Here is an 18,285-nt window from a genome sequence, read left to right on the forward strand (position 1 = left end):
CAAGATTTTAGGATTTAAAGGAGCAAATTTCAAGAGGTAGCGTCTTGATATTGTTTCTCTTTGTTATTGCTAACACCAACAATCTGACTGGTCGGAGATCGGGGAATGAATTATGGAATGACCCATACGGGTTTTGCGCGTCACGATACAGATTACAATTTTATGTAATTCCAACACGCGGATCTGCGTGTCCCGTTCAGAGCATAACACAACCATCATTTAAACTCTAAATCTAAATTGATCTAAGTAGCCCTTACACACTTCGTATTTGTATATAGACATATATAGATATCTTAACCACGGTACGGGTAGAGATAGAGCTTGGGAATTTCTTGAAAAAAAACACAAGTGTTCATGAACAAAACCCAAAATTTGATATTAGATATATTAGATAAAAAAATTATGCACATTTCACTTAATACAGAACGTTAAGATCCATCGCTTCTGCAGTTTTATTCACTAGACAGAGTCGTGTACAAGAAAGTATTTGATCTCTGGCCACCTGCGATGGCTACCACAGAATTCTGTTCGTTTTACTTAGCACAGTACTTCTCAAACTAAGATATTTATCACTTGTGTAGCCCCTGGGTATCTTTACTTTGGAAACTCTTCGCCAACCAGTGGCTCCCTGAGTCCAATACAGAGAAGAATGATTGCACAAATCTCTAATTCATCATCCTGTCGGTTCTCTGAACCATTTATCTACATACAAAAAATGTGAAATAAATACTCACGAATGTGAAACAAGACAAGCGATGAATTAGGATATTTTAACTGAAGAAACATTTCGTCACGAATGGCTGGCTTCTTCAGTTGTTGCAATAATACGTATCAGGAGACAGGACCAATATCTCCTCACACCGTTTAAAATTTCTTCTTTTCCTCATTAAAATATCGTAAAACTGCGCTTGTCTGTCTTCAAGTGAGGTTCCTGGATCACTACGTATCACGGCAAGATTTTTGTGCGTCCACAACGACCTATAAAAATTTATAACAAAGTTGTATGAAAATCCGAGAGTTTAAAAGTAATTAAAACATGAATTGGAGATGAGCAACGTAAAGATGACAGAAAATTAGATGCATGTTTTATGTATCTTAGTCAGGGTGAGACGGAAGCAACGACGCTGTTGCTGAGAGACAGTGACGATCGTTGGTTCACTGGAGTCCTGGGTGACAGCACACTGGAGTCCTGGGTGACAGCACACTGGAGTCCTGGGTGACAGCACACTGGAGTCCTGGGTGACAGCACACTGGAGTCCTGGGTGACAGCACACTGGAGTCCTGGGTGACAGCACACTGGAGTCCTGGGTGACAGCACACTGGAGTCCTGGGTGACAGCACACTGGAGTCCTGGGTGACAGCACACTGGAGTCCTGGGTGACAGCACACTGGAGTCCTGGGTGACAGCACACTGGAGTCCTGGGTGACAGCACACTGGAGTCCTGGGTGACAGCACACTGGAGTCCTGGGTGACAGCACACTGGAGTCCTGGGTGACAGCACACTGGAGTCCTGGGTGACAACACACTGGAGTCCTGGGTGACAGCACACTGGAGTCCTGGGTGACAGCACACTGGAGTCCTGGGTGACAGCACACTGGAGTCCTGGGTGACAGCACACTGGAGTCCTGGGTGACAGCACACTGGAGTCCTGGGTGACAGCACACTGGAGTCCTGGGTGACAGCACACTGGAGTCCTGGGTGACAGCACACTGGAGTCCTGGGTGACAGCACACTGGAGTCCTGGGTGACAGCACACTGGAGTCCTGGGTGACAGCACACTGGAGTCCTGGGTGACAGCACACTGGAGTCCTGGGTGACAGCACACTGGAGTCCTGGGTGACAGCACACTGGAGTCCTGGGTGACAGCACACTGGAGTCCTGGGTGACAGCACACTGGAGTCCTGGGTGACAGCACACTGGAGTCCTGGGTGACAGCACACTGGAGTCCTGGGTGACAGCACACTGGAGTCCTGGGTGACAGCACACTGGAGTCCTGGGTGACAGCACACTGGAGTCCTGGGTGACAGCACACTGGAGTCCTGGGTGACAGCACACTGGAGTCCTGGGTGACAGCACACTGGAGTCCTGGGTGACAGCACACTGGAGTCCTGGGTGACAGCACACTGGAGTCCTGGGTGACAGCACACTGGAGTCCTGGGTGACAGCACACTGGAGTCCTGGGTGACAGCACACTGGAGTCCTGGGTGACAGCACACTGGAGTCCTGGGTGACAGCACACTGGAGTCCTGGGTGACAGCACACTGGAGTCCTGGGTGACAGCACACTGGAGTCCTGGGTGACAGCACACTGGAGTCCTGGGTGACAGCACACTGGAGTCCTGGGTGACAGCACACTGGAGTCCTGGGTGACAGCACACTGGAGTCCTGGGTGACAGCACACTGGAGTCCTGGGTGACAGCACACTGGAGTCCTGGGTGACAGCACACTGGAGTCCTGGGTGACAGCACACTGGAGTCCTGGGTGACAGCACACTGGAGTCCTGGGTGACAGCACACTGGAGTCCTGGGTGACAGCACACTGGAGTCCTGGGTGACAGCACACTGGAGTCCTGGGTGACAGCACACTGGAGTCCTGGGTGACAGCACACTGGAGTCCTGGGTGACAGCACACTGGAGTCCTGGGTGACAGCACACTGGAGTCCTGGGTGACAGCACACTGGAGTCCTGGGTGACAGCACACTGGAGTCCTGGGTGACAGCACACTGGAGTCCTGGGTGACAGCACACTGGAGTCCTGGGTGACAGCACACTGGAGTCCTGGGTGACAGCACACTGGAGTCCTGGGTGACAGCACACTGGAGTCCTGGGTGACAGCACACTGGAGTCCTGGGTGACAGCACACTGGAGTCCTGGGTGACAGCACACTGGAGTCCTGGGTGACAGCACACTGGAGTCCTGGGTGACAGCACACTGGAGTCCTGGGTGACAGCACACTGGAGTCCTGGGTGACAGCACACTGGAGTCCTGGGTGACAGCACACTGGAGTCCTGGGTGACAGCACACTGGAGTCCTGGGTGACAGCACACTGGAGTCCTGGGTGACAGCACACTGGAGTCCTGGGTGACAGCACACTGGAGTCCTGGGTGACAGCACACTGGAGTCCTGGGTGACAGCACACTGGAGTCCTGGGTGACAGCACACTGGAGTCCTGGGTGACAGCACACTGGAGTCCTGGGTGACAGCACACTGGAGTCCTGGGTGACAGCACACTGGAGTCCTGGGTGACAGCACACTGGAGTCCTGGGTGACAGCACACTGGAGTCCTGGGTGACAGCACACTGGAGTCCTGGGTGACAGCACACTGGAGTCCTGGGTGACAGCACACTGGAGTCCTGGGTGACAGCACACTGGAGTCCTGGGTGACAGCACACTGGAGTCCTGGGTGACAGCACACTGGAGTCCTGGGTGACAGCACACTGGAGTCCTGGGTGACAGCACACTGGAGTCCTGGGTGACAGCACACTGGAGTCCTGGGTGACAGCACACTGGAGTCCTGGGTGACAGCACACTGGAGTCCTGGGTGACAGCACACTGGAGTCCTGGGTGACAGCACACTGGAGTCCTGGGTGACAGCACACTGGAGTCCTGGGTGACAGCACACTGGAGTCCTGGGTGACAACACACTGGAGTCCTGGGTGACAGCACACTGGAGTCCTGGGTGACAGCACACTGGAGTCCTGGGTGACAGCACACTGGAGTCCTGGGTGACAGCACACTGGAGTCCTGGGTGACAGCACACTGGAGTCCTGGGTGACAACACACTGGAGTCCTGGGTGACAGCACACTGGAGTCCTGGGTGACAGCACACTGGAGTCCTGGGTGACAGCACACTGGAGTCCTGGGTGACAACACACTGGAGTCCTGGGTGACAGCACACTGGAGTCCTGGGTGACAGCACACTGGAGTCCTGGGTGACAGCACACTGGAGTCCTGGGTGACAGCACACTGGAGTCCTGGGTGACAGCACACTGGAGTCCTGGGTGACAACACACTGGAGTCCTGGGTGACAACACACTGGAGTCCTGGGTGACAGCACACTGGAGTCCTGGGTGACAGCACACTGGAGTCCTGGGTGACAGCACACTGGAGTCCTGGGTGACAGCACACTGGAGTCCTGGGTGACAGCACACTGGAGTCCTGGGTGACAGCACACTGGAGTCCTGGGTGACAGCACACTGGAGTCCTGGGTGACAGCACACTGGAGTCCTGGGTGACAGCACACTGGAGTCCTGGGTGACAGCACACTGGAGTCCTGGGTGACAGCACACTGGAGTCCTGGGTGACAGCACACTGGAGTCCTGGGTGACAGCACACTGGAGTCCTGGGTGACAGCACACTGGAGTCCTGGGTGACAGCACACTGGAGTCCTGGGTGACAGCACACTGGAGTCCTGGGTGACAGCACACTGGAGTCCTGGGTGACAGCACACTGGAGTCCTGGGTGACAGCACACTGGAGTCCTGGGTGACAGCACACTGGAGTCCTGGGTGACAGCACACTGGAGTCCTGGGTGACAGCACACTGGAGTCCTGGGTGACAACACACTGGAGTCCTGGGTGACAGCACACTGGAGTCCTGGGTGACAACACACTGGAGTCCTGGGTGACAGCACACTGGAGTCCTGGGTGACAGCACACTGGAGTCCTGGGTGACAGCACACTGGAGTCCTGGGTGACAGCACACTGGAGTCCTGGGTGACAGCACACTGGAGTCCTGGGTGACAACACACTGGAGTCCTGGGTGACAGCACACTGGAGTCCTGGGTGACAGCACACTGGAGTCCTGGGTGACAGCACACTGGAGTCCTGGGTGACAGCACACTGGAGTCCTGGGTGACAGCACACTGGAGTCCTGGGTGACAGCACACTGGAGTCCTGGGTGACAGCACACTGGAGTCCTGGGTGACAGCACACTGGAGTCCTGGGTGACAGCACACTGGAGTCCTGGGTGACAGCACACTGGAGTCCTGGGTGACAGCACACTGGAGTCCTGGGTGACAACACACTGGAGTCCTGGGTGACAGCACACTGGAGTCCTGGGTGACAGCACACTGGAGTCCTGGGTGACAGCACACTGGAGTCCTGGGTGACAGCACACTGGAGTCCTGGGTGACAGCACACTGGAGTCCTGGGTGACAACACACTGGTTCCTGAACGGTTATTTCTACTAAAAAGAAAAGATTGAGTTTAGTTTAGTTTATTCTTTCGCCATTCTCATGTACTTCTCAAAAAATACATTTATTTATTTTAGATGGTAGGTAGAATTGTCTTCATTATCAAATTTATTTTGATAGGCTGTTTTCCTACATTCCCCTCAAGGAAGGTTCCTTGATGTTGGTGAGGGGCTCTTGATTTAGGGAATTGGATCTGTGCTCCAGTTCCCCGAATTAAGCCTGAATGCCTTCCACATCCCCCCCCCAGGCGCTGTATAATCCTCCGGGTTTAGCGCTTCCCCCTTGATTATAATAATAATAAAGTTTTCTTACATTAAATACTAGTCTTTCACTAAAATTTAAAGGTGGAGGCTGTGTTTGTTTCCTATGAAGACTGAAGGAAGTATTTTGAGTTTGGGTTCAGTACCTAAATTATTTATTTCATTTTATGTAATTATAGGTAAAGTTATATTTTCTGAAGGTGAAATTTTAACGTTTTGATTATATATATATATATATATATATATATATATATATATATATATATATATATATATATATATATATATATATATATATATATATATATATATATATATATATATATATATATATATAGATATGTCGTGCCGAATATGTAAAACTGGTCAATTAGCAAGAACTCATTTAAAATTAAGTCCTTTCTAAAATTTTCTCATACGTTTAAAGATATATTTTTTTCATTAACGTTAATGTAAATTTTTTTAATTTTGCACCAAAATAATCTTAGAAAACTTACCTAACCTTATTATAACAAGAACTATTTATTTTAGCCTAACCTAACTATATATATTTTAGATTTGTTTACAATAATTTAATACTAAATAAACACAGTGAAATATATTTTTTCGTTAGGTTCAGAATGATTTTGGCGAAATTATTACATACATAAATTTTCACTTGTCCTATATGGCAAGATGAGCGTTGCTATTTAAGCCAAGATTGCAAGTTCTGCCTATTCGGCACGACATATATATATATATATATATATATATATATATATATATATATATATATATATATATATATATATATATATATATATGTCGTGCCGAATATGTAAAACTGGTCAATTAGCAAGAACTCATTTAAAATTAAGTCCTTTCTAAAATTTTCTCTTGCACGTTTAAAGATACATTTTTTTCATTAATGTTGATGTAAAAATTTATAATTTTGCACCAAAAGGAACTTAGAAAACTTACCTAACCTTATTACAACAAGAACAATTTATTTTAGCCTAACCAAACTAAATATATTTTAGATTTGTTTACAATAATTTAATACTAAACAAACACAGTGCAATATTTTTTTTTCGTTAGGTTCAGAATGATTTTGGCGATATTATTGCATACACAGATTTTCACTTGTCATATATAGCAAGATCACCGTTGCTATTTAAGCCAAGATCGCAAGTTCTGCCTATTCGGCACGACATATATATATATATATATATATATATATATATATATATATATATATATATATATATATATATATATATATATATATATATATATATATATATATATATATATATATATATATATGTAATCAGAGTAAACAGGTGAAATCACAATATGAAAAATAACCACTTTTGGAAAAAAAAAAAAACAGTGAATTTATAAGGGTTTTCTTGATTCCTAAGATTATCAAGAATGTGTAAAAATAACAGTTGGTTTAGAAAGACACGTAAGCAAACACTATAACATATTTATTAGAAAACGTTTCGGTCCTGGGACCTTCATCACTTCTAACATACAGAGGTAGGAAGACATTATATATAGGCGGTCTTTCTACCTCTGTATGTTAGAAGTGATCAAGGTCCCAGGACCGAAACGTTTTCTAATAAATATGTTATAGTGTTTGCTTACGTGTCTTTCTAAACCAACTTGTCGGTATTTATTACCAAGGTTTATTCCAAAAATAACAGTAGAGCAGAATATATGAGAGATGTCACCTCACAAGTGACTGACCCCTGACTCAGCAGGCAGAGTCTGGCTGTCAACTGAAACAAACAGAAGTAAATCCTCTATCATAGTGACACTATATAGTATAATTTCTATAAATGCGATATAAAATATACATTTAAAAAATAATAGAGCGCGATAGACTTGCAAATAGGCGCTATAAATCTAGAAAAAAAAAAAACGCGAAATGTGGATGGTAACCTACATAGGTTTTCCTAAGTTGGTGGGTGAGCCGGCAACAAGCGGTCCGTATGTATCAAGTATTATAATCAAGTTGCTGGAAGTAAACATACACTTGGTGTCCTGGAAGCACTTGGTGTCCTGGAAGCACTTGGTGTCCTGGAAGCACTTGGTGTCCTGGAAGCACTTGGTGTCCTGGAAGCACTACATGTACAGTATCTCTGTAGCTAAACTGAAGAGAATTTAATGTTAGAGATTAGCACGGAACATAGAATTTTTTTTTTAGTCCTTTCAGCAAAACAAATGATTCTTTTTATTTTATTTTTCATTACTGGATGCATGCATTTGTATGTATAATTATGTTAACGTGACTTAATTTATCGTCCATATTTTTCCTTTGAATAATCTGAATATGGTGACACTAAGTCGCCTATATTTCTGGGTTGCTGGTCACCCTGACCCAGACATCACTGGTGCTCGATTGCTTTCCAGGGGCAGAATGCTTAACAATCATTACTTTCATCATTAACAAAACGGAACCTCTTCAAGGGGGGCTCCTTGGCGTGGTGAAGAGGCTCTTGGTCTGAGGAATTAGACCTGTCGGTCTACTTCCTCAGACCGAACCTTATTACCCCCCAATCCCCCGTTCCCTATCCCATCCTCCCCACCCATCCTCCCCTTTTTCCTTTCCTCCTCCTCCTCCCCACCCCGCCCTTTTGCCCTTCCTTTTTGGCCTTTTTTTTTTTTTTTTTTTCCCACAGGCACGCTAGTTCCTAGGTAGAGGAAAGGGTTCTGGGGTCCATCCCTTTCCGTTGAGGTTCTTGGCGGTGGCGTAGTTTGCCGTGGAATCTGGATTGCCTGGGGATGTCCTGATCCCTCTCCGGTATCCCGGAGGGTGGCTTTGGGTGTCTCTCAGGCGACGGGTGTATCTCTGGAAGCCACCTTTCGGATTCCGGGGGTGGTGGCCGAAGGAAGTATGCTTTGTGGCGGATTTCCGGCCGCCCTCTCTTTTGTCCACCGAGGTAGCTCGGCAGATGTGAGGTTGCTATCCCAGATTGCTGGTTTACTGGCATGATGGGTAGGGTATGGCACGGGTTCCATGCTGCATCTGCGCTACTTGCGGTGCTGAGGTCCTCTTGGGCGCGGAGGGAGATTTCTGGCCCTTTCATTCCTCCTAGGAACTATCCCTCCCTGGTCCCCCCTTTTTTTATTCTTTTTTTATTTTTATTTTCTTTTCTTCTTTCTTTTTTTTCTTAAAAACAAAAAGAAAGTAGTAACCTAACCATGGCAGCCCTAGTCCATGAACCTGCTACCCCCGGGCCCCTTCTTGATACCGCACCCTGTTCTGACCCCGCCTCGTCTTTGGACCACTCTTCGGACACTCCTCATGCCTCTGTACCTCTTGCCGGTGCTGTTTCCTCACCCGCTTCAGGTACTGAGGCCTTGACTGACTCCTTCTATTTATCTGACCTTCGCTCTCCTCCGACTATGCTTTCGGCCTCTCCCTCTATGGTGCGGCAATTTTCGAATCGCCGGCCCATTCCACGTTGGACCAACTCTGGTCCCACGCCTAAATGACAACGACAATTACCTGCTGATGATACTTCTCCACCTTCTCGTTCTTCTCAGAAAAGATCGACACGTCCTTCACTACCTTTCCACCCTCAGTTTCAGACGGCACAATGGACTAAATTCTTCACTTTACGACAGACTTCCTCTACTGCCTATCTTTGTGACCACAGTATTGGCAAGGCACTCCTATGCCATGTTGGTACAGATATTTCTTTTCATGCTCTTAAGAGCGGTACGTGCATCGTCACTGTACAGAATGCTACCCAGGCTCATGAGCTTTCTCGTCTTTCCCATATCAATACTGTTCCTGTAACTATTGAAAAGCATCATTCCCTCAATTCTTGTAGTGGTACCGTCATTCTGCCCCATACCATAGTTCAACAAAATTTCCAGACATGTGGCACTGACATTCTTGAACAGCTGGAACTCCAAGATCTCCCAATCCTCAAGGTAGACACTTACGTTCTTCCTGCCCGCGGGCGGAGACGATACCCTAGCAATGTGGCTCGTTTAACTTTTGACAGCCGTGAACTCCCATCCTCAGTTTATGTTGCAGGACATCGGTTACAAGTTCGAAAGGTGATCCCTACACCGCAACAGTGTAGAAATTGCTGGCGATTTGGCCATCCAGCGAAATATTGCAGATCTATTGCCGAATGCCCAGTCTGTGGTGCCGATGACCATTCTAATACGTCTTGCAATCGACCTCCCTCTTGCCTTAATTGTCATGAGGCTCACCCTTCGTACTCTCGCCGTTGTCAAGTCTACTTAAACGAGCGGGAAATCCATTACCTCAAAGAGGCAGAAGGTCTCCCTTATGCCATGGCAGTTTCTCATCTCCGCCTCCAAGGGAGACTGCCTCGTGTTTCTTATTCCCGTGTTTCAAAACGTCCCCCCACTTCTGGTATCCCATCTTCTGCACCCACCTCTGTAGTTACCTCTCCCATAGTCACTCCTGTAGCTAATTCTTTTGCTGTCCTCGGCTCAGACATCCCTACTTCAACGTCTCAGTCTGATCTTGCTTCTTCGTGTTCTCTCTCACAAGCTTCAGTAGCGACGAGATCTCGTATGACACCTCCTCTCAATCGTCCCTCTACTTCTCAAAAGTCAAAAAAAGGTCCGTTAACACCTCCTACCCATCTTCCACCTCCTCATTTTCCCTTCCCTGTCTCTGTACCTGGTTCTTTCCCTCTCACTGGCTCTGTTACAAGTGTAGAGGTTCACCCTCCTCCTCGTACTGTACCTTCCTCCCCTGTTCCCTCCCAAGTTTCTTCCTCTTCTGCCACCTCCCAGGTTTCTGCCTCTTCTGTCCCCTTCCACGCTTCTCCAGTTCCCTCCACCCTTTTGCCCCCCCTACCTTGGTACAGTCCATTACAGTTCCAATCTTTACTCATCCTCCCCCTACCATTTCCAATATTGTCTCCCATACGACGTCTCTGAATTCTGAAACACTTGAAGCAATCTCTGATTATATTGCAGAGACCAAACCATCAATGGACACTGATCCACCCTCCGCTCCTTCTCTCTCCTCTACTCCATCTGCGCAACTCCTTTCTTCACAGCGCACCGTTCCTTCGCTGCTTGAACGTTTTCCACTGCCTCCGCATGTGGACTTTTCTACCCCCTCTAGTCTATAGGAACCCTTACCTGCGGATTTCAGGTATCTTTATCATTGCCAATCATGGCCTATTTACAGTGGAATATACGCGGCCTCAGGGGTAATCGGGGTGAGCTTCAGATGTTACTCTCCCAGTTTTCCCCTGTTGGTGTTTGTTTACAGGAACCAAAATTACACTCTGCTGTTATCTCTCCCATCTCAGGCTATAATTTATTGTATTCTTCAGATTCTTTTCCTGATGGGACCTTTAATGAAAGTGCCCTTCTTCTATGCACTGATATTCCGTACCATCAGCTATTTGTTCGTACTTCGCTGCATTACACAGCAGCCCGTATCCACTTGCATAGATGGTATACGCTCTGTTCTTTATATCTCTCTCCTTCTCAGGCATTATCTATTCCAGATATTGCCTTTCTTGTTTCATCATTACCACCACCGATTCTGTTACTTGGTGATTTTAATGCCCACCATTTCCTCTGGGGGAGGGTCTCACTGTGATTCCCGTGGCATTCAGTTAGAGGCTTTTCTTGCCACCCACCCCCTCCATGTTTTAAATACAGGTACTCATACCCATTTTGATCCTCGGACTCACACTCTCTCTTGCATCGATCTCTCAGTCTGCTCTTCCTCCGCTCATTAGACTTCACTTGGTCTGCTCTTCCGGACTTCCATGACAGCGATCATTTCCCAATCATTCTTACTTCCCCTTCATATTCACCACCTCTTCGCATCCCACGCTGGCAATTTGATCAGGCAAATTGGAACCTTTACTTACACCTAACTGTTTTTAGAGAGGTTCCTTCTTCGTCCTCCATCGATGAGCTTTTACACATCTTCTCGTCCTCCGTTTTAACCGCAGCTTCTCATTCTATACCCCAAACTTCGGGCAGGCATTCTCAGAAATGCATTCCTTGGTGGTCTCCTGCTTGTGCTCGTGCAGTACGTTTGAAACGCGCTGCATGGGGCAGGTACCGGTGCAATAGAACCACAGAGAGACTTCTTGATTTTAAGCAGAAGCGTGCGATCGCTCGCCGTGTCATCCGTAATGCTAAACACACTTGCTGGCGAGATTATGTCTCCACCATCACCTCTGCTTCCTCTATGAGTGCAGTCTGGAAAAAAGTGCGAAAAGTGAGTGGTAAATATTCTCCTGACCCGGCTCCTGTTTTGTGGGTTGCCGGTGTTGATATAGCAAACCCACTAGATGTTGCCAATGAAATTGGCAATCATCTGGTCCATATTTCTCAGGGACTCCATCTATGCCCCTCATTTCTTTCCTTAAAGTCTGCCAGAGTTAGCACCCTTGGACTTTTCTTCTCTCAGAGAAGAACAGTATAAAGTGCCTTTTACACTTCAAGAACTGGAGGCAACACTCTCAGCTTGCCGATCATCGGCAGCTGGGCCCGACGACATTCATATTCGTATGCTACAACATTTACATCAGTGAGCCCTTGCAGTCCTATTACGCCTTTACAATCTTATTTGGTCACAAGGAGTTCTTCCACAGCTGTGGAAATCCGCCATTGTTCTCCCTTTCCGCAAACCAGGCACTACGGGACGTGAAACCTCCCACTATCGTCCCATTGCTCTTACCAGTGCAGTTTGCAAAGTGATGGAACGCCTAGTAAATAGACGTTTAGTGTGGTATTTAGAGACACACAACAGTCTCTCCACTCATCAATATGGCTTTCATAAGGGACATTCTACCATAGACCCCATACTACGCTTGGATACGTATGTTCGTAATGCCTTTCCGAATAACCACTCAGTTATTGCCATATTTTTTGACCTTGAGAAGGCATATGACACAACTTGGAGGTATAATATTTTAGCCCAAGCCCACTCCTTAGGCCTTCGAGGCAATCTACCATCCTTCCTTAAGAACTTTTTAACTGACAGGCATTTCCGTGTTCGGGTTAATAATGTGCTCTCCCCAGACTTTATCCAAGCTGAAGGTGTCCCCCAGGGATGTGTTCTGAGCACAACACTTTTTCTCCTTGCTATTAATGATTTGGCCTCTAGTCTTCCATCAAATATTTGGTCATCACTCTATGTTGATGACTTTGCTATTGCCTGTGCAGGCGCTGACTGTCACCTTATTACAGTTTCTCTCCAGCATGCAGTCGACCGTGTTTCCAATTGGGCCACCACACGTGGGTTTAAATTTTCTAGCACTAAAACCCACCAAATTACTTTCACTAGACGCTCTGTCATCTCTGATCATCCTTTGTACCTCTATGGCTCCCGTATCCCTGAACGTAATACAGTCAAGTTTCTGGGCCTCCTCTTTGATCGTAGGTTATCCTGGAAACCTCACATTACCTCTCTGAAGGCAACTTGTCACAGCCGGCTGAACCTTCTTAAAACCCTTGCTCATCTTTCATGGGGAGCTGATCGTCGAACCCTCCTTCGCCTACATTCCACCCTTATCTTATCGAAACTTGATTATGGTGACCAGATCTATTCAGCGGCATCTCCTGCTACTTTCTCTAGCCTTAACCCCATTCATCACCAAGGATTACGTTTATGCCTTGGTGCTTTTCGCTCTTCCCCTGTCGAGAGCCTCTATGCAGAAGCGAACGTTCCATCCTTATCCGATCGCCGTGATGCCCATTGCCTTCGCTACTATGTACGCTCTCATGATCTCCGCAATCCTTCCATTTATAGAATGGTCACTGATATTAGTAGACATTCTTTATTTGTTCGCTGCCCATGTTCACTCCGTCCCTTCTCTCTTCGCCTTCATTCGCTCTTGTCTTCTCTTCAATTACCACCTTTCTATATACATGTAGCATCTCACTTTTCCCTACCCCCCTGGGAAGTTCCAGCTGTTCGAGTCTGTTCTTTCTCTCTCCCTTGCTCGAAAGCCCAACTGTCTATGGCCGCTTCCCGCTCTCTTTTTCTTGACCACTTTCACTCTCATTCTCATGCCATTGCTGTGTATACAGATGGCTCTAAGTCTTCTGACGGCATAGGATTCGCAGCAATGTTTCCGGACAGCATCGTACAAGGGCATTTACTATCTTCGGCTAGTATTTTTACTGCTGAATTGTATGCCATCCTTACAGCACTTATCCGTATTGCATCTATGCCTGTGTCATCATTTGTGGTTGTCTCAGACTCCCTTAGTGCTTTACAGGCTATACAGAAATTTGATACACCTCACCCCTTAGTCCTCCGTATCCAACTTTGGCTACACCGCATCTTTACCAAGCATAAAGATATTGTTTTTTGTTGGGTCCCTGGTCATGTTGACGTACAGGACAATGAACAGGCAGACACTGCTGCACGGTCAGCAGTACATGACCTACCAGTTTCATGTAGAGGTATTCCATTTACGGACTATTTTGCTGCAATATCTTCCCAACTTCACACCCGTTGGCAACAACGTTGGTCTACTATGCTCGGCAACAAACTTCAATCTATTAAACCGAGTATAGGTTACTGGCCGTCTTCTTATCACCAGTGTCTAGGCTGGGAGACTACTCTCTCCCATCTTCGCATTGGCCATACTCGTCTTACTCATGGATATCTCATGGAGAGGCGCCCTGCTCCTCTCTGTGAGAATTGCCAAGTTCCATTATCAGTCAGCCACATTCTGTTGGACTGCCCACTTTATCAACGAGCACGCAGAATTTACCTCCGTCGTCGTCTTCGCTCTGCTGCTCTCTCTTTACCTCCCCTTCTCGCTGATGGACCCACCTTTCATCCAGACTCTCTCATTGACTTTTTGACAACGACTGACTTACTTCACAAATTCTGATACCTTCAGCCCTTTCTACTTCAATCTCTTGCTACCCTCTTCCCCCGTACTATCCCCTGCCCCGCTGTTTTCTGTAACCTACTGATCATCCCTCCTCCCTTCTGCCATCCAATACCCTCGCTTCCTTCCCTACCCTGCAGCGCTGTATAGCCCTTGTGGCTTAGCGCTTCTTTTTGATTATAATAATAATAACAAAACGGAAACAAATGCAGCAAAATTAACTCTTGAAGCAGTGCTAGAGAGATATAAGAGGTGCTTAAACTCTTAGCGTCAGCCCTACCTCAAACCCAAGGCAGACTTCTGAAGATGGTCCATGAACTACCTCAAACCCAAGGCAGACTTCTGAAGATGGTCCATGAACTACCTCAAACCCAAGGCAGACTTCTGAAGATGGTCCATGAACTACCTCAAACCCAAGGCAGACTTCTGAAGATGGTCCATGAACTACCTCAAACCCAAGGCAGACTTCTGAAGATGGTCCATGAACTACCTCAAACCCAAGGCAGACTTCTGAAGATGGTCCATGAACTACCTCAAACCCAAGGCAGACTTCTGAAGATGGTCCATGAACTACCTCAAACCCAAGGCAGACTTCTGAAGATGGTCCATGAACTACCTCAAACCCAAGGCAGACTTCTGAAGATGGTCCATGAACTACCTCAAACCCAAGGCAGACTTCTGAAGATGGTCCATGAACTACCTCAAACCCAAGGCAGACTTCGGAAGATGGTCCATGAACTACCTCAAACCCAAGGCAGACTTCTGAAGATGGTCCATGAATATGAGATGTTCATGGAAAACTATCAAGACCATGAAATCTGTGGTAGTCAAGAGGCAATGTTCATTACCAGATAGATGATGTGATCGATGAGACTCGAGGATGACGATCGAGTTAGAAGGATAAGGTCGTCCTGTTGAGGTAGAGGGAAGATCTAACATCATCCTGTGAGGTCAGGATCGACTTTATACACATGAAAGTCAGCGCAGAAATAAAAGAAAACTAAGAGATCTGATGAAATAGCGGAAGGAGAAAGTTGAAAGAAGAAAGAGTTGTTTGTCCTCACAGTTGGCACAGTCAGTCCTCACAGTTGGTACAATCAGTTCACACAGTCAGTCTTCACAGTTGGTACAGTCACAGTAGTCACAGTTGGTACAGTCACAGTATTCACAGTTGGTACAGTCATAGTCCTCACAGTTTCATGGACTTAGTCGTATCAATGAAAGCTGTGAACGACAGTGCCATAAAGGATATTTCTCTCATCTAACAGTTAAATTCATTCATGACCAAGGATTAAACTTAGAAGCAGTACTTTCTAAGAGCTGTGCACAACTCTTAGAAAGTTAGACATGCCCTCCACGTCAAACAGTTGTATTCTTGAAATAAATTAGACTACAGTAATGCTGACAATTGTTTTCCTGTATTTTCCGTGACGAGGCTTCCTAAGCTCTCTGCCTGATCCTGGAAGTAGTGGTCAGATGTGCCAACTTCGTGAAGGGACTCAGAACTCTCGCGTTTTGAAGCAACTCAACAAAGACGGATTCAAAAAGTGAAACTCCTGATTTTTTAACCCACAATAAGGTAACTTAACACTGTTAATAGTGCGATTCGTGTTTGTAAACTTCAATCACAGTTTAAGTTGTTACTGACAATGTAAAGTAATGATGATCTCGTGAATTACTTCACTAATATATTGTGGGAGCCATGTCTTGCATGGTTAGCAGAGATTTTCCAATCGTTGAATAAACTGAGTGCCAAGCTGCAAGACATGGCCGCAACACTTGTACTTCATACATCGCCTAGGTGCATTTATTGACGAGCTAGAGAACTGCCACAGAAAAGTTACTGCAAACACTGTTCTAAACAGAAGGACGAGTTCTAGTGATCTTGTTTTAAGAATGGCTTTATGTGATCAATTGCTTACGAAGGACGCTACTTCTATCTTAATTCACAGATGGCGGATTTTGATGCGCTCCTTGACTTACAGGAGGAAACGAGTATATAGTCTTTAACTAGGGATGGGAAAAATAAAACTGAGGTATGATCCTCTCTACGGTCAAGACAAGCACACAGGGCCTTCGAAATTCACGTCCATTGAGAAAGAAGTAAGGAATTTTGATGACCTCTTGGATAGGTGGTGATTTAAGTGCACTGTCACGATAGAAGGTATTTATCATACTGTTGTTTAAATTTCAAGACTGACAACTGTTCCCTAATCCTTACTACAAATACTCGTAAACGAGTTAAACACTGGAAAACAGAGTCAATAACAACACGAATAAAACATAACCTTATCTCACTCTCGGCGTGTCAACTGTTCCTCCATGAGCTGTTGACTCTCACTCACCTGCAAGGTAAACATTAATACTATTAATACCAGAGTTCCAGTCCCAGTTGTAAACTTCATCCCGCACCTGCAACCATTCCCAGCTACTCCCTTCAGCCAACTTCTCCAGGAAGTATCCCCTTGTATACCCTAATGCTTGCATCTTCGGGAAGTATCCCCAGGTATACCCTTCACTCGTACCTTTTGTAAATATCCTTGACATATAAATCATAACTTCTGTGATGTATTAAACAATTATTTGGTTATGCCATGTAAATTATTATTAGGGTAGAATGGAACTAAGATTGTCATCTTTCCAGTGAGTAAAGTGACACTGAGCTTCCTATGATGGTAGATGGTGCGTGGGTGACTGGTGAAGTGAGGTGCTCATGAGGAAAACGTCCAAAACAGGAGTTCCCAACTAAAGTTTTTAATGTTTCTAAAAGTGTTCATGACAAGAGTTGAGGACAAGTCTTGATGTGGAGTATAAATGTATATTGTCTCACTAATTTAGAATAGTTAAAGTGGATAGGTCCAAGCAACACCTGGGCCTCTTCTTTCAACTTGCCTCTAAGAGAACTTGCCTCACCAGGAGTAAAGCACACTGCTCAATTAAAGTTTAATTTTGAGTGCTCTCTTTTGCTTTGCTATTTTGTGTGTAACCACATAAGATGCCCTAACTATACTGAAGGACTGATCATTGAAAGTCCCACCATTACCCAGTTGTCGCATTTTTACACACAGATCATGGCACTAGAACTGAAGATCCTTCTCAGCATATTAAAGATGTATCACTATCGGATGAGGAAATTATATCTGGCAAGCGAGAAGAGGAAAACGTAAAGCCGATAGATAAAAGTTAAGAAACGAGACAAAGAGTTCTTAATCCCTGAAAACACACACACACACACACACACACACACACACACACACACACACACACACACACACACACACACACACACACACACACACACACACACACACACACCTGGACAGACTTGACACCTGGTCCAGCAAATGGCTTCTCGAATTTAATCCTGCCAAATGCAAAGTCATGAAGATAGGGGAAGGGCACAGAAGACCGCAGACAGAGTATAGGCTAGGTGGCCAAACACTGCAAACCTCACTCAAGGAGAAAGATCTTGGGGTGAATATAACACCGAACATGTCTCCGGAAGCACACATCAACCAGATAACTGCTGCAGCATACGGGCGCCTGGCAAACCTGAGAACAGCGTTCCGATACCTTAGTAAGGAATCGTTCAAGACACTGTACACCGTGTACGTCAGGCTCATACTGGAGTATGCAGCACCTGTTTGGAACCCGCACTTGATAAAGCACGTCAAGAAACTACAGAAAGTACAAAGGTTTCCGACAAGGTTAGTTCCAGAGCTAAGGGGAATGTCCTATGAAGAAAGGTTAAGGGAAATCGGCCTGACGACACTGGAGGACAGGAGGGTCAGGGGAGACATGATAACGACATATAAAATACTGCGCGGAATAGACAAGGTGGACAAAGACAGGATGTTCCAGGGAGGGGACACAGAAACAAGAGGCCACAATTGGAAGTTGAAGACACAAATGAGTCAGAGAGATATTAGGAAGTATTTCTTCAGTCATAGAGTTGTCATGCAGTGGAATAGCCTAG

The sequence above is a fragment of the Cherax quadricarinatus genome, chromosome 4 (genome assembly GCF_038502225.1).
Source record: "Cherax quadricarinatus isolate ZL_2023a chromosome 4, ASM3850222v1, whole genome shotgun sequence".
NCBI classification, from domain to species: Eukaryota; Metazoa; Arthropoda; class Malacostraca; order Decapoda; family Parastacidae; genus Cherax; species Cherax quadricarinatus.